The following is a 19,297-nucleotide window of genomic DNA, read 5'->3' as shown; positions in this document are numbered from 1 at the left end:
AGAAGAGATTAATGGAGAGTTTAGAATTGAGTATAAAGGTTCAGTTAGGAAATGAGAAAAATTTTAGCCCTTTATGATGGTGATAGTTTTCCAACAACCTTAATGTTATTAATGATATTGAACTGCAAAGTTAATAATGACTAAAACTATACATTTTAGTATATTTCAGCACAATAGAAAATGTAAATTAATATTGGCCAGATCTTGAATTTATAAAAAGCGATTAACATGATTATCAAAAGAAATGTAGTATAAAGGGAAGGGTGTAGCCAAAAATTATGATTTTGTTTGAGGCATATTGTAGAAATCACATTACTCCAGACTGCAGTGACATTTGGAAAATTTATTCATCATTAAACTCATCTTTTCCATAGAGATGGGATTTTTTTATTTGAATAATACCACAATGACCCAATATTCAGTAAGTTCCACACCACCTGTGGTGCTGTGTTGTGGAGATGAGTGCTATTCTCCCAATTTCCATTAAGCAGTATGGGCACAGAGAGGTGGAGAGACTTGCACACATTCTGCACATAATGTCAGGTCAGTGATACAGGGCTAACATGTTCACTTCCTGCCTCTCATCCCCGGTTGCTCTCTTTTTTACTGAAGCCAATAGAAATAATGTTCATAACACCAGAGGAAAATTCTTGGTGATTTATGGTGGAATTTTATTAATCAATAGACTGCAGTGATACTGCCATAATAGGTCATCAGAAAAAGAGGATGTGATGGAAAATGAGTGATTTTTAAAAAATTTGGACAACAAATGTAACTTTTTTATAGTAAAATTGAATATACAAAATGTTAAAAGTTAAAGAAATATCCTCCTACATATTATATGGAAATTCCCTTTTGTGATATGAAGAGAGGGATAAGAAATTTTAAAGGATTGTTTTAATAATAAACCGATAAACTAAATGATATCCCTTCCTCAAATTAAATGCTTTGCTCAGTTATAGCATTTATTGTACAGCTGTGTACTTCAAAACCAGAATTTAATACACCTGTTGATGTAAACCAGTTTATATTGGGGGCAATAGATATGTTGTATAATAGCTAGACAGATATTTCTTGGTAAGATTCTATAAAAACTGTTTATGGATACATAAATTAATTGACATGGAAACATTGTGAGGAAAATCCACTTACAAAATTCCTTATACTATTTTCCTTTGGAGAAGAGGTGTGTAGGAGAATGAAATCATGCAGAGATACCAAGAACTGAAATTTCATTGGTAATTATCTAAATATCTACAAAATATTAGTTTTGATGCAAATATGAATTAATTTCCACATTTAATATAGGTATTTTGGCTTGGCATTGTGGTGCTTGCCTATATATAGATTACATACATACACACCCCCACACACATAAAATATACATATAAGCATATATATATATATATATATATATATATATATATATATATATATATATATATCTGGTCTTCTTGATATCAGTAATAAGTAATATTAATTGGCTGTTTCTCAATAACATAAATATTTCAAGGTCATTTTTTTAACACACGTATAAGAATGGACCAAAAGAACTTCACAGGCATCCCAGGGGCTCCAGAGGCTGAGACAGGAGGATCAAAAGTTCAGAGCCAACCTCAGCAAGTTAGGGAGGACCTAAGCAACCTATCAAGATTCTCTCTAAATAAAACATAAAAAAAGGCTCAATGGTTAAGGCCCCTGAGATCAATGTATAGTACAAAAAAACCCTAAAACCAAAAAAACAAACAAAATAATTCACAAGCAGATGTTATGATTAAGTTGTTAGTGTGTGAAGCCAAAGTACGTAGATATTTCAAATATTCACAGGTCAATATGTTGTTAAAAAGGATTGAGTATCACTACTGTACTCAATTTAAGAGACTTAATAAAAATTTTCTTTCCCTGTATTGAGCAAGAGTAGATGAAGGGGATTGAGGGGAGGGAGGAGAGGAGAGACAGGGGTGGTACGAGGGAACAAAATTGACAAAACTATGCTATGTTCATTGCAAATATGCCACCATGAATTCCACTTTTCTGTATAATTATAGTGTATTAATTAAAAAAACAACAGAGAGGAGACCAGTAAAGGAAGAGGATGAAGGTGAGAGAGAAGGGTAGGGAAAGGGGACGTCCTGGGGAATGAGATTGAAAAAATTATGCTATGTGCATGTACAAAAAATTTCACAATGAGTTTTAGTGTTGTGTATAATTATAATGCACCACCCAAACCACAAAATTAATAAAAAATTTAAAACAGTCATATAACTTAAGTAATTGTTCTTCTCCTTTTACACATGAGCAAATTGCCCAGGTGTGTTTATACTATTTCCTGTTATTTTCTCTTTTTCCCTTTTCCCCCCCAGTTGAATCAGAATGTGGTCTGGCAAAATAATGGATTAGACTTGCCTTCAGGTCTCTCAAGTAAGCAAGTAGCAGTCCCTATAGTAGGAAATATTGACCAGAATGTCCATTAAGTAAGTGTATGAAAGTTAGCACCCAAACTCTGGGGCTTAGCACAGTCCCGGGTGTCAAAGTCTCCAAATACAAAATAGAGGTTTTATGGGAAGAAAAATAAACTAACAACAACAACAAAAACAACCAAAAAAATAAAGAAAAAAGGAAAAGTATTACCAGACTACTGTAAAATGGAGAGTCAATGGGAAAATGCCAAGAAATGTCTTACACAACAGATATTTTACTAAGATTTAATGGGCTGATAAAAAGAAACCTATATTGGATGGCAGCTGTGAAGAATTCAAATAATAGTAAATATTGGAGAGGATGTGGAGAAAAAGGAACACTTTTACACTGGGTGGGACTGTAAATTAGTACAACTATGGGAAACAGTATGGACATTGCTCAAAAGACTAGGCATGGAACCACCATAACACTCAGCTGTACCACTCCTTGGTATTTATCCTAAAGAATTTAAATCATCATGATACTACAGTGATGCATGCATACCCATGTGTACAGCAGCACAATTCATAATACCCAAACTATGGAACCAGCCTAGGTGTTCAACAACGCATGAATGGATAAAGACAATCTCTCTCTCTCTCTATCTCTCTCTCTCTCTCTCTCTCTCTCTCTCTTTCTCTCTCTCTCTATCTCTCTCTTTCTCTCTCTCTCTCTCTCTCTCTCTCTCACACACACACACACACACAAACACACACACACTCACACACACATACACATTTTATTCATCCATAAAGAAAAACAAAATCATGTTATCTGCAGGAAAATGGATGGAATTTGAGATCATTAGTTAAGTAAAACAAGCCAAATTCAGAAGGTCAAGGGTCACATGTTTTCTCTCATATGTGAAAACTAAAGAGAAAAAGGGAAAAGAAATGTGGGGTAGGGGTTTCATGAAGATCAAAGGTAGATCAGTAGAGTGGAGGAAAGGGACGGGGGAATGGGGGGAGGGAAAGTGAAAATGCTGAGGAGTGATGTTGGTCAAATTATGTTGTTATATTGTGTGCATATATGAATATGTAATAACAAATCCCACCATTGTGTACAACTACAATGCAGCAATAAAAATATGGAGAAACCATATTAAATAAAAATTTCAAAAATGTTACTTCAAACTTCATTATGTTTTAATTATTGAGAGGTATAGTGTATGCTAATACTACATTTGTGGTCAGTGATGTATGATTGTGTAGATTTTAACTAAACTATATTAAAATTTTTAGTTTACCATGGCAAATGAGTCATATATTTAATTATTTTTAAAAGATAAATATTATTTGACTGAGTGCTTCATGTAGAAAGAAGAGAATTGAGAAGACTGAAAAATGTTGAAAAACTGCTGGAATAACTGGCACACAATGTTTTCTAGTCATTAACTATTGATCATAAATTAAGGTCTGGATAAGGTAGTCCTAGTTCTTATAGAGTGTTCACAAGCATTCTTTGTTTTTTCTTCTTCTTCGTACTGGAGATTAAACCCAGGGGTGCTTAACTACTGAGCTACATCCCAAGCCATTTTTCTAATATTTTATCTAGAGATAGGGTCTTGCTAAGTTGCTCAGTGCCTTGCTAAGTTGTTGAGGCTGACTTTGAACTCATGATTCTCCTGCCTCAGGTAACTGAGCCACTAGGATTAAGTTCACAAGCATTCTAAACACAGATGGTAAGTGCCATTTTTGTAGAATAAAGTTAGCAATAATATTGAATTGTTTCTTAATTTTCCTTAATAAGTGAATTTTCTTTCTTTTTCTTTTTTGGTGGTACTGAGGATAAAAATCGAGGGCCTTGGGCATGAAAGGCAAACACTTTATCATTGAGCTACATCTCAGTTCTAAAAGTGATTTCTATTAAAAGCGGAAGTATATTTATTATTCTCTATATTTTTCTTCAAAGAGTTGTATTTATTTTAGTTACCATGAATTTATCTCTAATGGTCTTGGCTTTTTATGATATCATGCTCAACTGAGTGTCACAACTGAGAAGTATTGCAGAAGGTGCGTGTACCTCAAGAGTGAATATCTTACTTTGAATACCTGAATTCAAAATATATACTGAGTGGTGGGTGTTTTTATTGTTCTTTTATTTCTTTCTTTATTTTCCCATTATAATTCTTAATACACTATTATACCATAATTTATCATATCTCTGATTATATATAAGGTGTTGACACCAAATTCACATCTTCATACTTATATTTTGTATAATGATGAGGGTCTCCTTTCACTATCCATACAATTCCCCTTCTCCCTCCCTTTCCCTCTCACCCCTATTCACCATCTAGAGGTAATCTTCCTCCCTTGCTTATTTGTTTTTTTATCCAACACTCTTTATTTTCCCAGAATGTTTCCAAACAATATATTAGAAAACCTTATATATGTCATGAAATGCTTATTCCTGGGTACCTCCCGTGGTCCAGTTTAATCATTTCTCTTTGGACTGTTCCTGTGCATGTACCTGGTCACTGTTCTTGGAAACATGCTCATCATTCTGGCTGTCAGCTCTGACCTCCACTTCCACACTCCCATGTACTTCTCTCCAACCTGTTATTGGCTGACTCTGTTTCACCTCATCAGGGTCCCAAGAATGATTGTGAATATCCAAAATCACAATAGAATCATTTCCCATGTGGACTGCATTACACAGATGGCTCTTTTTTTTTTGTTTTTTTTTTTTTTTTGAAGTAGAGATGATATGTTGCCGTCATTGCCTAGGACATGTTGTGGCCATGAATTTCTCCCTGCATTACCCAATCATCAAGAACCCTTGACTCCGGGTTTCTTAGTTTGGTGTCTTTTGGTTAGCCTTGGGACACTAAGGTGCATAATTTGATTGTATCATAATATTTTTACTCTATGGATGTAGAAATTTCCAATTCTTCAGTGATCCTTCTCTTCTCTTTAATGTCACCTGTCCTGATACCTTCTCTAATATCATTGTCAAGTATTGTGGCATATTTGTGTTTTTCCCATCAGGAATTCTTTTATCTTTCTAAAATATTGTCTCCTCCATTCTGAGAATCCCATCACCATGTGGGATGTATAAATGCTTCTGTAACTCTGGTTGTCTTCTGTCAGTTGTTGGCTTATAATGTGAAATCATCATTGGAATGTGCCTTGGTTCAGTTATGTCAATATCCCAGAAAGTGTTTGGTGACCTTTGTCATTTACACCGTGGTGATCCTTACCCTGAATCCCTTCAACTACAACCTGAGGAACAGAGACCTAAAAGGTGTCCTAAGGATACTCCACAGCAGAATATTCAAGACCTGAGCAATCAGAGGACAGAAGAGCTAGAAGTCCAGGTGGCAGGACATGCCTGGATAGCAAAGAGAGAGAGTCTGCAATGCCCATACAAGGGAGAGCAGTCCAAACCCTATCTTGCATAAGCAGATGGAGTCTGACAAAGACTTGCCCTAAACTGTATCCCCTGTGGGACTGACCTAGTCCTAGTCCTAGTAAGCCCTTGGTGGGCAGCCTGGGAGAGCGGGGGTCAGGGTAGCCCAGTCTTGGATAGGACACTGTGGGAGACAGACCCCCATGTGTTTTCTGGCTCATCTCCATCTCTCAAAGCTTTTAGAGATGCACACAGCTGGAGGAGATCTCCCTGGCAGAGAAATTTGGAAAGCTCCCTGCCGCAGTCTGGCTGGGCACAATTCAGGAGCCACTTGTCAAAAGAAACTAACTTTATTTTTAGAACTACAAACACCAAACAAAACAGCTCCTCAGGAAAAAACCCTCAGAGCCCAACTGCCACCACTGGCTTCCCACAAGCCTCTCACCCACACAAGCCTCACCACTCCCACAGTCCTCCTGCTCTTGAGGCCGATTGGCTGGGTTGCATGGGCGGAGCCAAAGAAGTCCCCCAATGAGCAGCTCCGTGGTCTGAAAGGGCAGGGAAACAGCTCAATGAACATCACCGCAGAGGAGCCAATCAGCTAGATGTTGCTGGGGCCGCTGTGAGCCAATCATCAGCTGGCAGTCTGAAGGGCAGGGAAACAGCCCAATGAACATCACCGCAGAGGAGCCAATCAGCTGGATGTTGCTGGGGCCGCTGTGAGCCAATCATCAGCCGGCAGCTGGAAGTTTGCTGGCAGCTGGAAGTTTGCTGGGGCCCCTTTGGCTGTGGCTCTCAACATCTCCCCCTCTCTGTTTAAACAACAAGCATGTTGGTTAGGGACCGTGCCTCCCTTAGGTATTCCAATACTACATATGGTCCTTACCTGTCTTTGGGTGAGCTGACCTCAGGGCGTCAGCCTCCTGTCTTAGGTTGGTACCATTGTAATTGGATCTTACCCATCATTGACTACCGGTCCAGTATACAGCCACACCTGTGGAGAGGTCTTTGTACCAGCAGGGGGTGAGGTTCTTTGCCTCACCTCTGTTGGCCCCCAAATTTTAGCTGAATGATCATGACAAGCAGAGGGGAGGAAGATACACCAAGCCAATTGATGGCTCCTTTTGGAAAATTTGTACCACCGATGACATCATCAGCAAAAATACCCCAACACTACTACAAGTCGCTGCACCAACAGATAGTTCACAATGCATACAAGTGAGTTCACAATGCATACAAGTGACACATAGTCTAGGCAAGTTCTGCAAGCAGTTCAGTGATGGCTATTGCAGAAGCTGTAAATTAGTTTTATCTTTGTCTTCACCGGCACTGGGATGAAGATAGGAATTCTGGCAATAATGGCTAAAGAAAAAATTATGTAACATTCCAGAAGGTACTAAAAGAAAACAATTTTCTTAACAATTTATATTATCTTGAAGAGAATTATTAAATATAATGAAAAGGAAAGGTGAAAGTAAACAAAAAGATCTGTTAACCTCCTTTTTTGTTTACATATTAAAACAATCCTTAACAGTTATTTACCCAATTTAAATTAAACCATTTAAATCACGTGAATAAAAAAAAATATTTGGATCCATTTTTTTCATGAGCGCTCATCATATATGATATATGGACATATGTACACTCAAACATATAACACAAAACACAAGTGTGCACACATAATATAATACATACAACACATAACATAATAGTAAAGGCCTTATAACTTTTTACAGGCGAAACCTGCATTGCAATGTTTAAAAACTCTATAGTCAAAAAAAAAAAAATAGAACTGATCAGCAAAACTTAACCTAGGACTGTATGAGCTCAAAAAACAAAATAGAACTTCATGATATGGGAAAGGGCAATAATAAAATAGATATTGAAAAAAGCATCCTGGTTCTATCGCAGATGTAAGGATAGTCAAATTGGAGCCAAATCATCTTCTTTTTGGTCTGTAGAAATCGCTTTAGTTAATCTCTCTGGAATCCAAATTGGCTGCTGTTCTCCTTGTGGAAACACACAAACAGGCCCCCGACTCCAGACAATCACTGGGTCAGGACCTTGGTTAATCTCTCTGGAATCCAAATCGGATGCTGTTCTTCCTGTGGAAACACACAAACAGACCCCCGACTCCAGACAATCACTGGGTCAGGACTTAAGTTAATCTTTCCAGAATCCAAATTGGCTGCTGTTCTTCCTGTGGAAACACACAAACAGGCCCCCGACTCCAGACAATCACTGGGTCAGAACCTTGGTTAATCTCTCTGGAATCCAAATCGGCTGCTGTTCTTCCTGTGGAAACACACAAACAGACCCCCGACTCCAGACAATTACTGGGTCAGGACCTTTCCATTGTCCTGTTAGAATATCTTTTCAAAGTACCTTGGGCTTATGTACATTTTTTGGACACATATGCCTTTCTGCAGCACTAAGTCCTGATGAATCCAAATTTAAAAAGTTTAGAGTAAAAAGGGTTATTTTAAGTTTATCTTTGGGGAATATATACCCCTTCCCAATTCCGTATTTTTGCTTTAATAAGTACATTTTGATAGTTTGATGAGCTCTTTCAACTATGCCTTGTCCCTGTGGATTGTATGGGATTCCTGTTATATGAGTAATGCCAAATGATGAGCAAAATTGTTTAAAAGAGGTAACCAGGGGCATTATCTGTTTTTAACTGTTTTGGAATGCCCACAGTGGCAAAATTTTGTAAGCAATGAGCTATAACATCTTTAGTTTTTTCTCCGGCATGAAGGGAGCCCATCAAAAATCCAGAAGAAGTATCAACTGTAACATGCAAATATTTTAATTTTCCAAATTCTGGCAAATGTGTGACGTCCATCTGCCAAATATGGTTAGGTATCAATCTTCTAGGATTGACTCCAAGATTAACTTGTGGTAAAAAGGTCACAGAATTTTGACATTGTTTTATTATTTGGCTAGCTTGTTACTTAGTTATTTTAAAATGCTTTTGTAAAGTATTAGCATTGACATGGAACCTTTTATGAAAATTTATAGCTTTTTCTAGTGTAGAGAAAATATGTATGTCATGTGTAGTTTTATCTGCTAAATCATTGCCCAAACTAAGGGCTCCAGGCAATCCTGTATGTGCCCTGATATGTCCTATAAAGAATGGATCTTTTCTGTCCCAGATTAAACTTTGTATAGTGGAAAACAAAGAGAAAACAGTAGAAGAAGGGGAAATCCTACCAGCATCTTCAAGGGATACTATAGCATTAACTATATACTGACTATCAGAAAATAAATTAAATACAGAATCTTTAAACATCACAAAAGCTTGTAATACTGCATTAAGCTCTACCTTTTGAGCTGATTGTTTGGGTACTAAAAATGTAAAAGTTTGATCAGGTGTAACTATTGCTGTTGTACCATTATTTGACCCATCAGTGAATATATTTGGAGCATTCATGATAGGTGTTTTCTTGTCATTTTTGGAAAAATTACAGGATGCAATGACCAAAAAGACAATAAAGGATTAGATGGTAAGTGGTTATCAAATGAAACATTAGATTTGCACATGATTATTGCCCAAGTATTTAACTCATTAGCTAACTCATCAATTTGATTCATAGTATATGGAGTAATAATTTTATTGGGAGAAATTCCAAATACTCCCTTTGCTGTTTTTATTCCTTTGAGTATTAATTGTCCTACAGAGTCAGGATACCTAGTAAGAAAAGTGTTAGGAGAATAAGATAAATGTATCCATAATAATGGACCTTCTTGCCAAAATACTCCTGTAGGAACATTTTTTGTTGGTAGTACAATAAATAATAAAGGCAAACTTATATCAATTCTATGCAAATGCATATTTTCCATATATGTTTCAATGATTTTTAATGCCTTTCTTGCTTCAGGCGTTAACATTTGGGGTGCATTTGGATCTGATGGACCTTTTAGGATATCAAATAAAGGTCCCAATTCTCCTGTTGGAATACCTAGATAAGGCCTTATCCAATTTATGTCTCCTAATAACTTTTAAAAGTCATTAAGTGATTTGAGTTGATCTACTCGTATTTGAATTTTTGGTGGACGGACCATGGTTGAGGATAATAGAACTCCTAAATAATTAATTGGAAAATTTAATTGTACTTTATCTATTCCTATGTCTAGATTATAATTTTTAAATAAGTTTGTAAGTGTGGCATAACATTCTAGCAATGTGTTTTTAGCTTTGTGTGCTAATAATACATCATCCATATAGTGAAATATTTGTAGTTCAGGATTTTGATTTCTAAGTGGCTGTATTACTTTGTTAACATAAATTTGACACATAGTTGGGCTGTTAGCCATCCCTTGAGGGAGTAATTTCCATTCATATCTCTGATCAGGACCTTCATGATTTAATGCAGGGATAGTAAATGCAAAACGTGGACTATCCTCGGGATGAATTGGAATCGAAAAAAAAACAATCTTTAATATCTATAGCTAAAACATGCCAGGTTTTTGGCAAAGCAGACAATTGAGGAATCCCTGATTGAGCAGGTCCCATAATAACCATCTCATTATTAATGGCTCTTAAATCTTGCAATAATCTCCATTTACCAGATTTCTTTTTGATGACAAAAATGGGAGTATTATGGGGAGATATGGAAGGTTGTATATGTCCTTCCGCTAATTGTTGTTTGACCAGATCATGGGCTACTTGTATCTTTTCTTTAGTCAGGGGCCACTGAGGAACCCACACTGGTCTTTCTGATTTCCAAGTAATTTTGATTGTCTCAGTGGCCCTTTCTGAAAATCCAACCCATGTCTGTCTGTTCCTTGATCTATTTGAATTGGTGCTGCTATACCTTGTTCTTGTTCTCCTAATCTTTTTTCTTTCCTACAACCTTGTCTAGCCCTAGTAGTGGGCGCATTAGGATTGATGTTATTTGTTAACGTCAAACCTAGTTGATCTAGGACATCTCCTCCCCATAAATTTATAGGAAGGTGATCCATTACATATGGCTGTATAGTTCCTTCACATCCTTCAGGATCCTTCCAATCTAATATCATTGCACTTCTTTGGGGATTAGTCACCACTCCTAGGCCTCTAAGCGTTTGAGTGGCTTGTTGTAATGGCCAATGTTTTGGCCATTCTTGACGAGATATGATGCTAAGGTCAGCACCTGTGTCCAGTAGCCCATTAAATTCATGACCTTGAATATTTAGTTTTAGCATTGGGCAAGAATCTAAATTTAAAGACAGCACAGCCCAATCTACACCTGTGGAGCCTAATCCCCTGGTACCTCTTTCTACACTATGACTAGAGAATTTATTATGTAGGCTGGGTATTATTAACAACTGTGCTATTCTATCTCCAGGTGAAATTACTGATATACCTCTTGGAGAACTAGCTATGATTTTTATTTCACCTACATAAGCAGGATCAATTACCCCAGGACTTATCATAAGTCCTTTTAATGTAGATGAACTACATCCAAATAATAAGCCTACTGTTCCTTGGGGAAGAGGTCCTTTTACTCCTGTAGGAATGATTTGAACTCCCATCTCTGGAGTTAGTACTGCTCTGGCAGAGGTGCAGATGTCCAACCCTGTGCTCCCTCGGGTTTGTCTGATGAGGGATTTAATGGACAATGTGTCCTGGGCACCACCCTGATGGTGTTGCTGGGTTCCTCCACTGCCCCGTATATTTGTGGTTGTGGGCCCTGGAGCATTGGGCCCCCCAGTCCGTTTTTTGGCAATGAAGCCTGATGCCTTTCTCCACGATATCATGGGTAAATACCTGATCCTTGTCCGTTTTTTGATAATGGAGTACCCTCTATGGTGGTTTGAGAATGGCATTCATTAGCCCAATGTAATGGAGTACCCTCTATGGTGGTTTGAGAACGGCATTCATTAGCCCAATGTCTCCCTCTACGGCATCGTGGGCAAATACCCGGTATTCTACTCCTTTGATACCTAGTTTTGTTAAACCCTCCTCCTATGGGGCAATTCCTTTTAAAATGTCCTGTTTGTTGACAATTTTAGCGTGTTCTTGGCCTGGCATATAAAGCCTGTTTTACTGCAGCTGCCACAATTTGCCCTTGTTCATTAATGTCTCTGGCATCTAAAGCCTGTTTTACTGCAGCTGCCATGACTTGCTCTTGTTCATTAATGTCTCTACATAATTTAATATATGTGTTTAAATCTTCCTGTTTCCATGGTCTAATGATATCTCTGCACCAATGATTCACTTGGTCATAAGCCAGTTGTTTTATTAATGGCATTGCTTGTTCTGTATTCCCAAAAATTCTGGTAGCTGTGTGAATAAGCCTATCTACAAATTTAGCGTAAGGTTCATTAGCTCCTTGTATTACCTTAGATAATTGACCTTGTAAACCTCCATGTCCTTGTAAAGTCTTCCATGCCCTAATCGCCTCTGCAGCAATTTGTGAGTATATGCCAGGATCATATGCAATTTGTTGCTGCTGATCCTCATAAGGTCCCTTTCCTAACAACATATCTAGATTTCTCTGAGGATAACCAGCTGCTGCATTTCGCTTAGCCGTCTCCTTGCAAAATTCCTCATTGGAAACCTTCCATAACAGGTATTGACCTCCATTTAGCACAGCTTTACACATATTAGCCCAATCTGCTGGCATCATGTTCAAGTTGTTAATGGATTCGACCAAGCTTACAGTGAAGGGTGCTTGAGGACCATAGGTTGTTACAGCCTCTTTTAGCTCCTTCACTGTTTTGAAATTTAAACCCTGGTAAATTCGCTGCCCTCCTACCTCAAATACAGGGCATGTTAATACTTGAGATCCTGTCTCAGGATCCCAACTATCAACTGCGGGGGTTGGAAGCCTCCTAGCATATGGAGGTGGTGCTGTTGATTGGACACTTATGCCCTCTGGTGATAGAATGCTGTTAGTAGCAGTCTCCTGTAGAGGTGGTGCTGTTGGTTGGACACTTACGCTCTCTGATAGAAAGGTGTTATTAGTAGTCTCCTGGTGTAACTTTTCCCCTGATGGCTTTTTCTGCTTTCCACTTTCTTCCTCTGTCTGACTAGTTTGAAAGACCTTCTCTTTTACTTGAATCTTTTCCTCTGTCTGACTAACTTGAGAGACCTTCTCTTTTACTTGAATCAATATGTCTTCTCCTTCCTCTACCATTGTCTGAACTGAAGGCTTTGGACTAAGCAAACCAGATACCAACACCCACAATGGCAATGTGCCAACTGGCAGAGTCCCTGGGCTGTTCTTTTCTGTTCTTTTTAAATCTTCACCATGATGGTCCCACTGTGATATATTTAACAAATCCTCCTTAAAAATCCATGGGCTACATTTTTGTATTGTATCAATGTATGCCCTGACTGCTCTTGATTTTACTGGGATGCCTCCTTCCTCTAACAATTTACTTAACAGTCTTTCAGTTTGTTTTTTTACTAATTTCTGTTCCCGTATTTCTACTATAATACAACCCAACAAGATGACGCCAAACAAAACCGAGACAGAATGAAATAAAAATGGAACAACAAAAATTCATTATAGCCTTTCTATCCTCCCGACATGTGCATCCGTCCTTTCTCCCTATCTGTTCCTCAGACGCAAATAGTTTTTCCTCAGATGTGAGCGGTTTTTCTTCCGTCTCACTCATCTCCAGGGACAGGCAACTTAAAACAAAAATGAAGCAAAACAAAAGAGGAAACTTAGAATGGCTACCCATCCTCTCGCCCTGCCCTCAGGGGCGAGCAGTTTACTTACCCTCAGTTGCTCCCCGTGCGAGCCACCAAATGCCGCATTCTGGCTGGGCACAATTCAGGAGCCACTTGCCAAAAGAAACTAACTTTATTTTTAGAACTACAAACACCAAACAAAACAGCTCCTCAGGAAAAAACCCTCAGAGCCCAACTTCCACCACCGGCTTCCCACAAGCCTATCACCCACACAAGCCTCACCACCTCCCACAATCCTCCTGCTCTTGAGGCCGATTGGCTGGGTCGCGTGGGCGGAGCCAAAGAAGTCCCCCAATGAGCAGCTCCGTGGTCTGAAAGGGCAGGGAAACAGCTCAATGAACATCACCGCAGAGGAGCCAATCAGCTAGATGTTGCTGGGGCCGCTGTGAGCCAATCATGAGCCGGCATCTGGAAGTTTGCTGGCAGCTGGAAGTTTGCTGGGGCCCCTTTGGCTGTGGCTCTCAACAGCTCCCTATAGTGAGTCTTGGCAGAGGTGGCAGGGTTGGGTGGGGTCTCCCTTGAGAAAGCAGCCGAGGAAAGGTTTCTTGAGCTTGTAAACATATTGAGCAATTCTGTAGTATACAACATCAGCACACAAAAACCAGGTGCTTTCTTACATGTCAATAATGAATATGTTGAGAAAGAAATCAGGAAGACAGTTCCATTCACACTAGCCTCAAAAGATCTTCAGAATTAATTTAACCAAAGAGATGAAAGACCTCCTCAAAAAAAATATGGAAGGCTGGAAAAAGTGAGAGAGAAGACATCAGAAAATGGATGCCGCAGTCTGGCTGGACACAAAATAACCAAGCCACCACAAAAGCCTTGTAGATTCCAACAGTAACTCTTTTTTCCCCGAACTCTCACCAGCACTCTACACGCATGTTCTGGGAAAATACACTCCCTCCACTGGGCTCTGGGTACCAGTACTCTCAGAACCCCATGAAAACTCCAGGGGAACTCAAGGGGTGGGCGCCTCAGGCAGCAGGATGCGCCCTATTCCCAGAAGGATCCACCCTAAACCTGGAGCCACCCTAATCCAGCAGGATTAACCCTAAACCTGGAGCCACCCTAATCCCTGAGCAGGGTCACCTTTCAACCAAAAATGACATGCATCATTCTTACTTGGCTATGGCTCTCAGCAAATGGAAAGCCCTCCCATGTTCAGAGTTAGGAAAAATTAGTATTGTTAAAATGGCCAGGTTACCAAGCAATCTACAGGAGTCAATGCACTCATGAAAAGATAGTTCTGAGAAGAAGTGGAAATAACAGTTCTAAAATCTGTGTGGAAGAACAAGAGACTCAGAATAAACAATGCAACTCAGATGCAGAATAACCAAAGCAGAGTAGAACTGGAGGCATCACAATACTCAATATTGAAATACTGAAATCCTTCGGGATTTAGATAACACGGATCAATTTGTCTAATTATGGGCTTCTTGCATTGAACCTCCAAGGTCATATGAATGTCAATTATCAGCCTGTAGCCCTTCAGCTTGATCTATTTGATCCACTGGCCTCCATGATCATGTTTCTTCCTTCCAAGGTTCTGCATCAGGAAGCTCCTATTTGAGACTGAATTGATAGCAATCATAGGGACTGAGCAGGCACTCAATAAGCTCCAAGCAGGAGAGGGGTGTTCGATCTGTGTTCTTTAGTTATAACCCAGCAGGGATTCAGCATACACTAGTGAATTCTGAAGTAGACATTGGATGGAGGAAGGTCCATTAGAAATGTTTCCTCCTCCTCAGGTCAAACATCACACTTTGACTAGCTAAACTGGACAGTCAGGAAACTAGCTGTGCAGGTTAAAAATCTAAGTCAGGAAAACAGTTGTAAAAGCTTGAAACTCATTGTTACTGGGATAATTATCCAGAGCCCAGAGCCCATTTGTTTGCCTTCCCCTCCAGGATACTGGGAAAGGAGGAAAGACCAGAGAGAGCACAAGGCTCTTTGTTTGCCTTTTCTCTCCCAGGACCCATTGTCCTCCCTCCTGGGGGTTGTCATTTCCCTTTTCTAAGGAGATGTTGTTTTCCATATTCTTCACTTATACATAGAATTAACCCTTTAAACACCATATTCCCACTTCTCCTGTCTACCTAGAACCACCACCATGTTCTTTGGCTTATAAATTTCCACTTATCTGTGCTGTATTCAGAATTGAGTCCAGTTCTATACTGAGGTCTCTACTCTCCTACTGCAATTGTCCTAAATAAAATTTGTTCTGGGGTAGGGGTATAGCTTAGTGGTAGAACCCTTGCCTAGCATGTGCAACACATTGGTCCGATCCCTAGCATTGAAAAAAAAAAATTCTTTACTGCTTTGTAAGGGTGAAGCAGACCAGTTACCTTCATCCAGAAGACCTTGCCACAATTAAGCTTCTTTTCTTGTCAGAAAGAATTTTACAAAGGGTGTCAATAGGATATCAGCAAAAATTTCTGTGGTTTGTAGCTTCCTCTTTCTTATAAATGCCAGGTTTGCAGACAAAATTTGTGAAACCTCTGTCTAGCCTAAAAATGTGGGACAAAGAGTAACTGTTATGTACCCACCCAGTGACATGTAACCGCCCCATTGAGTATAAGTCTAAAAGAATTTTCAGATTCAGGGTCCAAAGCTTTTTAGGCATTATCCTCCTCTGGACTGCTGCAGCTAAAATAAACCTGATTTCTGGTGTCCAGCCACATCTGTCCTATATCAAGGGGACAGACAGATTTAGATGTAAGGTGTAAGGGGACAAATAGATGAAGATGGTCGGACCACTAGGTTAAGAGAATAATTCTATAAAATGAGTTCAATGTACTGATACTCCACATGCTTTCTTTGCTAAAAAGCAATCTGCCTTCAGCCCTACCTGGCCTCGGGGGACAGGAAAATCACATTCCTTGCTTTTTTTGGCTATACCTTTTGTTTCTTAATCTATTCTTTAGGTTTGGACAGGAGTGTCTGCTTCTTACAGACATGACATCATAAATCAAGTTGCAGTAAACTATTATGAACTTAATAGTTTCATATACATTGTATAATATTTATCAAAACTACTGATAAAATGTCTTCACAAAGCAGATTCAAAACAGGACTTGATAAGAGCCACAAAGTGCAGCTAACATGGGAACCTTGGTGATTATTATTAACCAAGACATGAATACCTTATTTCTTATCTGACTTATAGTTAGGAGGCCCTGCACAAAGAAGAAGAAAAATAAACGATTTATGAATATTATAATAACAAAAATGCACAGGAAATATTATTTATATTTAAGTCCAAAATAACGAATTTACAGATATTAAAGTTCAGCAAGGTTTCCAGACAGAAGGACCTAATTAAATACTTTTCAATAGCTTTCCTCTAGCAGAGCAATAGTCAATAAAACAATGAAAGGGAAAAGTAAAGACCCAAAGGACTGAATCAATGGAAAAGAGTTTATCGCAGAGGTTGGTAGACTCAGAGTTTTAAGTATGATGGCCTGTGGACAGAGCTCTAGCAAGGGTATTAACGCATTTGATGAGCATGATACTCCCAGGCCTCAGGGAACCTGTGTGACAGGTTCTAACCTTAGCCCCGCCTCTAGGAATTTCCAGGGGTCTCCCTTGGCAACCAGATCCCATCTTAGACCCAACCTCTGGAATATTAAAAGCCACGACCCTTGATCTAGTCTCACCTGAGTCTACTCTACAGGCCTAGCCTGGTCCCTACCTAGCCTCCTCCACGGTTCTGGTTCTCTTCTTACCTACAACCCCAGGGAAAATTAGCAAGTTCCTGGCGCTGAAGGACTGAGCTGGCCGCTCCCCGCCACGCCCAGCTCCCGAAGCCCCGCCCCTTACGCAGAGTGTTTCTCAGAGTGGGGAGGTGGGGTAGCGGGAGGCAGAAGAGCGTGTCTGCGCACGCGCGAGGTAGCTCAGCGTGTGCTTGAGGCCGCCATGACACTTTATGCTGCAGCCTGCATGTGAGAGATATTCTTGCCTCAGTCGGCATCCTATCCGTCGTGCCGGCGCCATCCAGGTATGGTCCGCGGGAGGCGGAAGGATGGCTTCCTCTCGTCCGCCCTCGCATCCTATCAGTCCTGGCCCCGCGCCATCCAGGTATGGGCCGCGGGAGGCGGAAGGCTGGCTTCCGCTCGTCCGCAGTTCCCCGGGCCCCCTTCAGCCGCGCGGCCCAGAGTCCCGTCGGCTCCGCCGGCGCCGCGCTGGTCCCGGTGACCGCATCGGGGACTCCGGGCCGCGCCATCTGCGGGCGCGTGTCCTGCAGGCCGGAGCTGGAGAGCCCCGCGGCCTCTCCCTGCGGAGAGCAGTTGCCGCGTCGGGGTCCGGGTCCGCAGCCTGTGCGGGTCTGCTGGTCTGCACACACCCGGCGTGGGGTGAGCTCGGCCCGCTGACCCTGGGCCTCGCGCACTGCCCAGCGCGGGTCTGAGAGTTCCCCGGGGACCTGGGGCATGTTTGACACAGTGCATTCAGATACACAAGAGGGAGCTGATTCTAAAATACTGTTTACCCGCCTCCTGGGCAAGTGCATTTCATCCTTAATAAAGTGATACATTTTAGCCTGGCGCGGTGGTGTACGCCTGTAATCCCAGCTACTTGGGTGTGAGGTGGAACTTGATCCCAAGTTCAAGGGCAGCCTGAGCAATTTAGGCAGGCCCTATCTCTACACAAAAGATTAGAAGGACCAGGGGTGTACTTAGGTGGTAGAGTGCCCCTGGGTTAAATCCCTAGTACTGCAAAATGCAGGGAGAAAGAAAAAAAAAAAAAGCTTGGTCACTTATTTATAGAATCTTTCAGTTTTGCACAGAAAATGTGCCAGTTTGAACTTTTTTTCTCCTAAATCTTTGTGTTTTCCATTTTTTTTTGTTTCTAATTACTGCACTTGCCAGGACTCCCAGCTGAATGGAGATTAGCATATAATTTCCATTCTTGCCTTGTTCCTGATTTCAGAGAAAATTAATCAGTATTTCACTATTAAATAGAATGTTTGCATTTTTTAATGTATAAAATCTAATCCTTTCTAATGGCCTTAGCAATGTACACTGAAATTGATTAGTCATTTCTTTGTGTCTAAGGGAATATGTCAAATAACCTTTCTATGAATACTGTGAATTTCATTAATCAGTGATTCAATTTTTGTTTATTTTATTCTTGTGGTGCTGGGATTGAATCCAAGGACTCAATGCTAGTAAGGCACTGTACCACTGAGTCCCAGTGATTCAGTTTTATTCTTTTTTTCTTTTTTCTTCTTTTAGTGATTCAGTTTTTAAGCATCCATCATTCCTAGGATGAAATGAACTTAAATTGTGATTTATACTTATTGTTCATTTTTCAACTGTTACCAATACTTTTGTATTATTTGTACTTTGTATGTGATCTGGCATATTTTTTAGTTGTACCCTTCTGGTTTTGGAAGTAGGAAATTACCTTCCCTGTGTACACTGGAATTATGAATTTCCTACTTATTTTGTGAAACTTTCCGTAAAACAATTTTCAACTTCTGTTTCCTTGTGCATGTTTTAAATATGATTCTTTTAATGACTGGGTACAATGAAATTTTCTTCTTCCTTCTCCCCCTCTTCTACTACTACCATCACCACCCACCACCACCACCACCTCCACCACTTCCACTACTTCTTCCTTTTCCTCTTTCTCATCTCTTCTAGATTCTACCTCTTGTAGTTCCTGTTACCTCCCAGCAGTCCATTCAAACTCTTAATCCATAAAATGGATTAATCCACTGATGAAGTCAGACCCCTTATAATCCAATCGCTTCCCCCAAGCCCAAACTCTGAACACTGTAGCACTGGACACCAAGCC

General features: G+C 40.0%; 1 protein-coding gene across 1 annotated transcript in view; it reads left to right on the top strand.

Annotated features, from left to right (window-relative positions):
* LOC308645891 (uncharacterized protein) overlaps nt 1–19,297 on the top strand; it is a 400,184-nt gene that overhangs the window by 165,703 nt on the left and 215,184 nt on the right. The window lies entirely within an intron of this gene.

This window comes from Spermophilus citellus (assembly GCF_964194105.1).
Source record: "Spermophilus citellus genome assembly, chromosome: 3".
NCBI lineage: Eukaryota > Metazoa > Chordata > Mammalia > Rodentia > Sciuridae > Spermophilus > Spermophilus citellus.
This window is presented reverse-complemented; position numbering and strand designations above follow the sequence as displayed.